This window comes from Phyllobates terribilis, unplaced genomic scaffold (genome assembly GCF_046119375.1).
Source record: "Phyllobates terribilis strain yellow unplaced genomic scaffold, ASM4611937v1 Scaffold_11__3_contigs__length_659146591, whole genome shotgun sequence".
NCBI classification, from domain to species: Eukaryota; Metazoa; Chordata; class Amphibia; order Anura; family Dendrobatidae; genus Phyllobates; species Phyllobates terribilis.
The window spans coordinates 517,883,605-517,891,999 of NW_027362771.1; the positions used below are offsets into that span (position 1 = coordinate 517,883,605).

Genomic DNA, 8,395 nt, shown 5'->3' on the forward strand with positions numbered 1-8,395 from the left:
AGCACTAACGGTACTTGAACTCCCTGCACCATCTCCCCCTCCATCTACTACATTGCCCTGAGGCTACACTCTCCCCGTGGGGAGTTATACTAACTCAGCTGCACACACCATCAGCCTCAGGTGACTGCCTTGCAGCGGCGGTTCATGATTGCCGCAATCCACGGGTGGCGTAGTCGGACATTACCTAAAATCATATAAAAGACTGCCACTGGTCTGACCACCCTGAGCCACGGGACCGGGTCGCCACTACTACTCCCAGCATTGCCCTGAAGTCCGGTCTCGAGTGCCCCACGGCCCAGAGGGCGAGTCACAATCATGGAATGATGAATGTAGGAGTAGTCCGGCAACTTCCAGTAGATGTGTTACTGGGAAACAACCTGAAAGTGGGATTGGTGTGCCACTGGATTAATGTCTTAAACCAAAGCCAAGGACCGATTTTCACTGTATCAGTTGACAGGGAACAGAGATATGTCAACATGTCAACTAACCCCCCACCAGTGGTAAGTAATGAACAAACTACAATAACTGTTACCATGAAGGAGAGTGACTTGGGGGAGGTAGATGACAATAGGGCGGAGGCCCAGGGACTTTGGAACACTGGATCTTCCATCACGCTGGCCAGCCCAGATATTGCCCCCAGGACACTATTTACCAGGCCGTCAAGTGACCATACCCCTAGCTAGGGGTCAGCCCTCTAGAGATGGGCGCATTTATGTGGGCAGTTTATGCGCCGATGTACGGAAGAAGGCGCTGGAGGAGTTGTTCCATCAGTACAGATGAATCTGTACCATCAAGTTGAAGAATCTCAGGGGGAGAAGCACAGCACCGTTCACCTTCATAAGCTTCCAGGATCCACTGAATGTGAAGGATGCCGTGGTTGGATGCAATGGATACAAGATTGGTTCTTGTCAGGTACGTGTGGAGTTTCCTAGGATAAGTCGGGAAACAGGGGGAGGATATGGAAGACCCCGCTAGAGGAACAGACCCCCGTTACAGCAAATTGAATACAGAGTTCTCGTCTCAGGGCTTCCCCCATTGGGGAGTTGGCAGGATCTCAGATCCTATGAGAGAATCTGGAGATGTCTGCTATGCTGATGTACACAAGGTTGGAATGGGGACTGCGGAGTTTATTTGTAGGAAAGACATGGAATATGCTTTGAGGAAACTGGATGATTCAAAGTTTTGTTCTCATGATGGTGAAACCTCTTACATCTGTGTCTGTGATGAAAGAAATGCCACTGGACTGTCCCGATAAGTGAAGGTGGATTGTCTATCTCATGAACTGAAGCCAAGCGCTTGCTGTGCTGAAAAAGTGGGGGAGGAGTGTGAGTAGCTGGTCAGGGACTTTTTCCAGCTCTGGTACATTGATCTTATGGTTGTGTTTATTGGAGATTTGCTTGCTCATCAGTTTGGGGTGCAAAGATTTCTCCTGGAGTGTTCAGCCTCACAAGTCAGTGTTTCCATTCAGTGACAGTAAGCAGTGGAAGAAGTGTGGGCTGGATCTCATGTAAACATTAGCATTTCTGTCCTGCATCTTTTGGGGGCATGTGTGTCTTGGTTCCTGTATGCAGGGGGCATCCTTAGTGCACAGCCCTGCGGACAGGCTGGAGACTGGGCTTCTGGAACACTCTTCATTCTTTGAACTAAAAGAAAATGTTTAAGGGGGGAGGGTATCAACACGTCTGCCCATCCAGGAAACATCCCAGGAGAAGGAGAACAATAAGCCACATGTTTAGTGAGGCAGTTGGTGCAGTGGCGTCAAGGGGAGAGACTCTTTTGCTGAGGTCCTGGTACCTAGGTATGGATGGCCTATGGAGATTGGTTGCGGATGGAGCTGGTTAAATTGTGCTACCAATTGTTGGATCTGTCGTCTGGATTTGAGGAATTATTCTAAGAACTATTGCTGCTGGCTGGAGTGGGATACACATGCTACTGTCGTGATATCCGTCATCTGAAGGAACATAGACTGTGACTGCAGACTATACCGGTGGGAGACACCAAAATCTGTGGGCCAATCAAAAGTTGGAAGACAGTGGGAATCACCTGGTATGGGGTCAGTGGAACTACCGATCCCGGGTTGGGATCTTGTGGACAGGGGACATTGTATTGTGAAGATCTATCCGGAATTGGTTAAAGACAATGGATGTAAGGGATAAAAATAGTTGTATTGTTAACCTGGCTAGATGATTATTACAACCCACAATATCAGATCTTCACACCTTCTAATTTCTATGTAGGAACAGGAGCTTAATTTTCCCTGTATGAGTCATAGGTCACTGCAAAAGTCCCTGGCAGGGGAACGGGGAGCAGCTGGGTCAGGAGTTGAAGAGGGGAATGAAAAATGCAGGGAAATGAGACTTCCTGTTTCTACATAAAGCAAAGAAAAGAGCAGAATTTACTGAGTAGAAAGGCAAATAAGCATTTGTAAGCACACAGTGCCATGTAATATGATGATTGCAATAAATTAAGAGGATAAAAACTTTGATGGTAGGACTGCTTCGTTAAAGAAGGACAAGACTCAGTTGACATACAGTACAGACCAAAAGTTTGGACACACCTTCTCATTTAAAGATTTTTCTGTATTTTCATGACTTTGAAAATTGTACATTCACACTGAAGGCATCAAAACTATGAATTAACACATGTGGAATTATATACTTAACAAAAAAGTGTGAAACAACTGAAAATATGTCTTATATTCTAGGTTCTTCAAAGTAGCCACCTTTTGCTATGATGACTGCTTTGCACACTCTTGGCATTCTCTTGATGAGCTTCAAGAGGTAGTCACCAGAAATGGTCTTCCAACAATCTTGAAGGAGTTCCCAGAGATGCTTAGCACTTCTTGGCCCTTTTGCCTTCACTCTGCGGTCCAGCTCACCCCAAACCATCTCGATTGGGTTCAGGTCTGGTGACTGTGGAGGCCAGGTCATCTGGCGTAGCACCCCATCACTCTCCATCTTGGTCAAATAGCCCTTACACAGCCTGGAGGTGTGTTTGGGGTCATTGTCCTGTTGAAAAATAAATGATGGTCCAACTAAACGCAAACCGGAAGGAATAGCATGCCGCTGCAAGATGCTGTGGTAGCCATGCTGGTTCAGTATGCCTTCAATTTTGAATAAATCCCCAACAGTGTCACCAGCAAAGCACCCCCACACCATCACACCTCCTCCTCCATGCTTCACGGTGGGAACCAGGCATGTTGAGTCCATCCGTTCACCTTTTCTGCGTAGCACAAAGACACGGTGGTTGGAACCAAAGATCTCAAATTTGGACTCATCAGACCAAAGCACAGATTTCCACTGGTCTAATGTCCACTCCTTGTGTTCTTTAGCCCAAACGAGTCTCTTTTGCTTGTTGCCTGTCCTTAGCAGTGGTTTCCTAGCAGCTATTTTACCATGAAGGCCTGCTGCACAAAGTCTCCTCTTAACAGTTGTTGTAGAGATGTGTCTGCTGCTAGAACTCTGTGTGGCATTGACCTGGTCTCTAATCTGAGCTGCTGTTAACCTGCGATTTCTGAGGCTGGTGACTCGGATAAACTTATTCTCAGAAGCAGAGGTGACTCTTGGTCTTCCTTTCCTGGGGCGATCCTCATGTGAGCCAGTTTCTTTGTAGCGCTTGATGGTTTTTGCAACTGCACTTGGGGACACTTTCAAAGTTTGCCCAATTTTTTGGACTGACTGACCTTCATTTCTTAAAGTAATGATGGCCACTCGTTTTTCTTTACTTAGCTGCTTTTTTCTTGCCATAATACAAATTCTATCAGTCTATTCAGTAGGACTATCAGCTGTGTATCCACCTGACTTCTGCACAACACAACTGATGGTCCCAACACCATTTATAAGGCAAAAAATACCACTTATTAAACCTGAAAGGGCACACCTGTGAAGTGAAAACCATTTCCGGTGACTACTTCTTGAAGCTCATCAAGAGAATGCCAAGAGTGTGCAAAGCAGTCATCAAAGCAAAAGGTGGCTACTTTGAAGAACCTAGAATATAAGACATATTTTCAGCTGTTTCACACTTTTTTGTTAAGTATATAATTCCACATGTGTAAATTCATAGTTTTGATGACTTCAGTGTGAATGTACAATTTTCAAAGTCATGAAAATACAGAAAAATCTTTAAATGAGAAGGTGTGTCCAAACTTTTGGTCTGTACTGTACATTACAATGCTTATTTAACCATGAGCCCAAAGTATCAAAAGGGATACATACATTATTTTTCTTGTTATGCAGCATGCTTAAAGGAATCTGTCACTAGATTTTTATTACCTGTGATGTGTGAATGACTGAGCTGCTTGCTGTAGTTTTGATAAAATTACTGTTTTGTCAGCAGGAGATCATCATTGGTTTACTACTAATTCTGCTGCCATTTAGTCTTCCATAATTATGAGCTTTGTATAACTTCCCCACCACTGATTGGCAGATTTCTGCCTATGCACATTGTACACAGAAATCTGCCAATCAGTGGTGTGCGCAGGGTTATACTGAGCTCAGCATTCAGAGAATTGCAGCAGGTAAAACAGTGTTTTTATCAAAATTGCAGCAAGCAGCCCAATAAGTGATACATCGCTGGAATCAGGTTATCTGCCCCTACATCATTCAGATGGGATAGCAAAAACCTGATGACCGATTCCCTTTAAGCTGATATTAAAGCAATCACTAATCTTTAATTAATATTGAATATATTGGATATCAACAAATGTAACTTCTGCCGGATAGCACAAACCTTTTAGCCTCCAATGAGGGACATTATAAACATCACCCCCTCCCCCCCCCTCAATCCCACCTATTAGCATCTTTGTTACAGCTCTGCAGTTGGCACTTAGTTGAGCTGTGACAGGGATAGAAGGATGGCGGGAGGAGCGTAAAAATGTGAAGATGCCAGAAATGCAGGGACTGTCAATCACAGTCGGGGGGTGTGATTGGAGCTATTGAACCTGGACTAGATTAAGCGAATAAACACCTCACCGGACTAGTCCTGGTTCATTAGAGTACAGCAAGAAGCAGAATTAAGTTAAATTTTCTAAAAAATATATGAAGTTGTATAAAACAATTCAAAACTTTATTGATTAAAAGACTAAAAGACATAGTTTAAAAACATAGGGCAATCTGACAGTGACTTTGAGATAAACCACAGACAAGATAAAGCAGGATAGTTTGCATACAAAAATGAAAGAAAATGTAAAATTTTCATATTGCCAAATCCATGTACATGGGAATATTGTAGTCCTCCTTAAACAATTTATCCTCTAAAGATCATTTTATTTGCAGTGATCCACTTTAATTATATTCAGACAGATACCTTGATAAGAATTGCATTCAGAAATGTCTCATATTACTGAATTTGCTGTAATATCGGCCAGGTCTCAAAGTTAATCTCATTAGTGGCGAATGCAAAAGAGGAAAAGAACACTTTACGATGGCCTGATTGACTTATATCTCCACAAATACAGACATCTAGATTGGTTGTCGAGAGATAAAGCTTTATATCGCTGGGAGGTTAGTTCATTAGGATAAATTACATCACTTAAATGTATTTAAATGAGCTCATTTAAATATTGTAATTTATTCTAATAACCTTACCTCTGGAGATCTCTTATTTTTCTCCTCACGATCAATATAGATGTCTTTCTTTTGAGATAAGAAAATCAATCAAGGTTTTGCTAAATTGGTCTTGTTCATGCCGTACAAAAGCCCTACAGTACATTGATTCACTCTGAGCAGTCAGATTTCATACTGGTGTAATTCTCATCACTTTCATAGACTTCTGTTTACTACAATCCGACTAAATTGTTCAGAAATACAAATAGGCTTACTCTAATAATGAGTGAAGACAGTTGGTCATGTCTTGAATAAGTACATGTGCGTGACAAAAATGTCTACCATGGGTTCCCTCAATGAGCTATGAAGTTTGAGGAAGTCACAATTACAGATTTGTTATAATTTCTTATAAAATTAAAGTATAATGGTTTTAAGCATCTGTCCCTTCTGCTCATTGGACAGTCACTCTGGTCCTTTGTGGGTGGGTTAAAACTTGGTGAGTTAAAAAACAACAACAAATAAACATGTGTCCTTCTTTACTCTCTCCTTCATCTCCATATATCCCAAGAGTTGTGGTGGAAAAAAATCAGCAAAACCAAAAAAATATATATGGTTTCATGATAATCTGTCAAGATATGTCTATGCTAAAGTGAGTCCATGTGTGGATACCCAGTAGTTTTGTTTTTAGAGGAAGTGGACAACTTTCGTCTCAATTTTATTTTCATAAACACATGTATTGTGTGAGCTACAATGTATTTTTGCAAATGAGTTTCATTAAAAATGTTGCACTGCTTGCACTGTGTTGCACTTCCAAGCTACAGTGGTGGCCAAAAGTATTGGCACCCCTGCAATTCTGTCAGATAATACTCAGTTTCTTCCTGAAAATGATTGCAATCACAAATTCTTTGGTATTATTATCTTCATTTAATTTGTCTTCAATGAAAAAACACAAAAAGAATTGTCCTAAAGCCAAATTGGATACTATTCCACACCAAACCTAAAAAAGGGGGTGGACAAAAGTATTGGCACATTTGAAAAATCATGTGATGCTTCTCTAATTTGTGTATATAACAGCACCTGTAACTTACCTGTGGCACCTAACAGGTGTTGGCAATAACTAAATCACACTTGCAGCCAGTTAACATGGATTAAAGTTGACTCAACCTCTGTCCTGTGTCCTTGTGTGTACCACATTGAGCATGGAGAAAAGAAAGAAGACCAAAGAACTGTCTGAGGACTTGAGAAACCAAATTGTGAGGAAGCATGAGCAATCTCAAGGCTACAAGTCCATCTCCAAAGACCTGAATGTTCCTGTGTCTTCTGTCCGCAGTGTCATCAAGAAGTTTAAAGCCCATGGCACTGTGGCTAACCTCCCTAGATGTGGACGGAAAAGAAAAATTGACGAGAGATTTCAACGCAAGATTGTGCGGATGGTGGATAAAGAACCTCGACTAACATCCAAACAAGTTCAAGTTGCCCTGCAGTCTGAGAGTACAACAGTGTCAACCCATACTATCCGTCGGCGTCTGAATGAAAAGGGACTGTATGGTAGGATACCCAGGAAGACCCCACTTCTTACCCCGAGACATAAAAAAGCCAGGCTGGAGTTTGCCAAAAGTTGCCTGAGAAAGCCTAATGTTAGAACCCTCCTGTTTGTTTTTGTTTCTATCTTGTGTTTTGCGGTCACGTGACAATCTTCCTATATATTCCAGCTCCGCCCTTCTGGCTTTGCTGGACTTCAGTGTTGTTTTGACTGTCTCTCTAGCCTGGTGCTTTTGTGCCTATCTATCTCTAGTTTTCTTGGTCCTCTGGAACCTCTAGTACTTTTGTCAGTTTATCTTTTGCTCTTCAACAACTTCTGTTAGGAGGTGTCCCATTTTTGTCCCATTCCTTAGTTCTTTTAGGGACCCCTCCCTTTCTCTATAGGTCTCCGTTCATACTAGCCGAGGACGAAGGCGGGTCTGTTCACAAGGAACAGGTAGCCTGCTACAACGTAGGGACTCAGCTTAGTCTTACTGTAGGGACAGCTCTCCCCATCTTTCCCTAGTTTATGTTGCAGATCATAACAGTAAGTCCAGCCCAAAAAAAACTTTAAGGAAAGAAATCCGGGATCAGTATGGTTTCTGTTCAAGATTTGGCTCAACACCTGCAGGGATTGTCTCTGGAGGTGTCCAAGCTCCGGCAACACGTGAGTAGCTGTTCTGGAGCGCATTTTGTCGAACCCAAGGTAGGACTGCCTGATATTTTTTATGGTAAACAACAAGATTTTTTTTCCTTTAAAAATGCTTGTTTATTATATTTTCGTTTGAGACCAAGGTCCTCTGGGAATGAGTCACAGCGCATTGGGTTTATCATGTCACTTTTGCGCAAGGAACCACAGGGGTGGGCCTTTTGTCTCCAACCTAATGATCCGTGTTTTAGGTCAGTAGAGGATTTTTTTTCTGCTATGGGGCTATTGTATGATGATCCTGATTGAGTCTCATCTGCTGAGACAGAACTGAGGCGTTTGAATCAGAGGTCAGGTGATGTTGAAAATTATTGTACACACTTTAGGAGGTGGTCCTCAGAAGTGAAATGGAATGATTCGGCGTTAATGTTTTTTTCTTGCTGGTCTAAGTGAAAGGGTTAAGGATCTGCTGATTGCATTTCCTGCACCAGAGACCTTGGAAGAAGTCATGCAATTAGCTATACGTGTGGACAGGAGACTGCGTGCCAGGGTTAATGATGAAAAAATTCCTGCAATGGCAGCTCCTAGTTCCCAGAGGGTCTGCTAGGACGGCGGAGAACCGATGGAGGTTGGGGCGATGTCACTCCGTTCTCAGGAAGGAGACCGCAGGTTTTCCAAGGGATTG

General features: G+C 42.7%; 1 pseudogene; it reads left to right on the forward strand.

Annotated features, from left to right (window-relative positions):
- Positions 1-561: 561 nt before the first annotated feature.
- On the forward strand, positions 562-1,255 carry LOC141167319 (serine/arginine-rich splicing factor 9 pseudogene; annotated as a pseudogene).
- Positions 1,256-8,395: the final 7,140 nt, after the last annotated feature.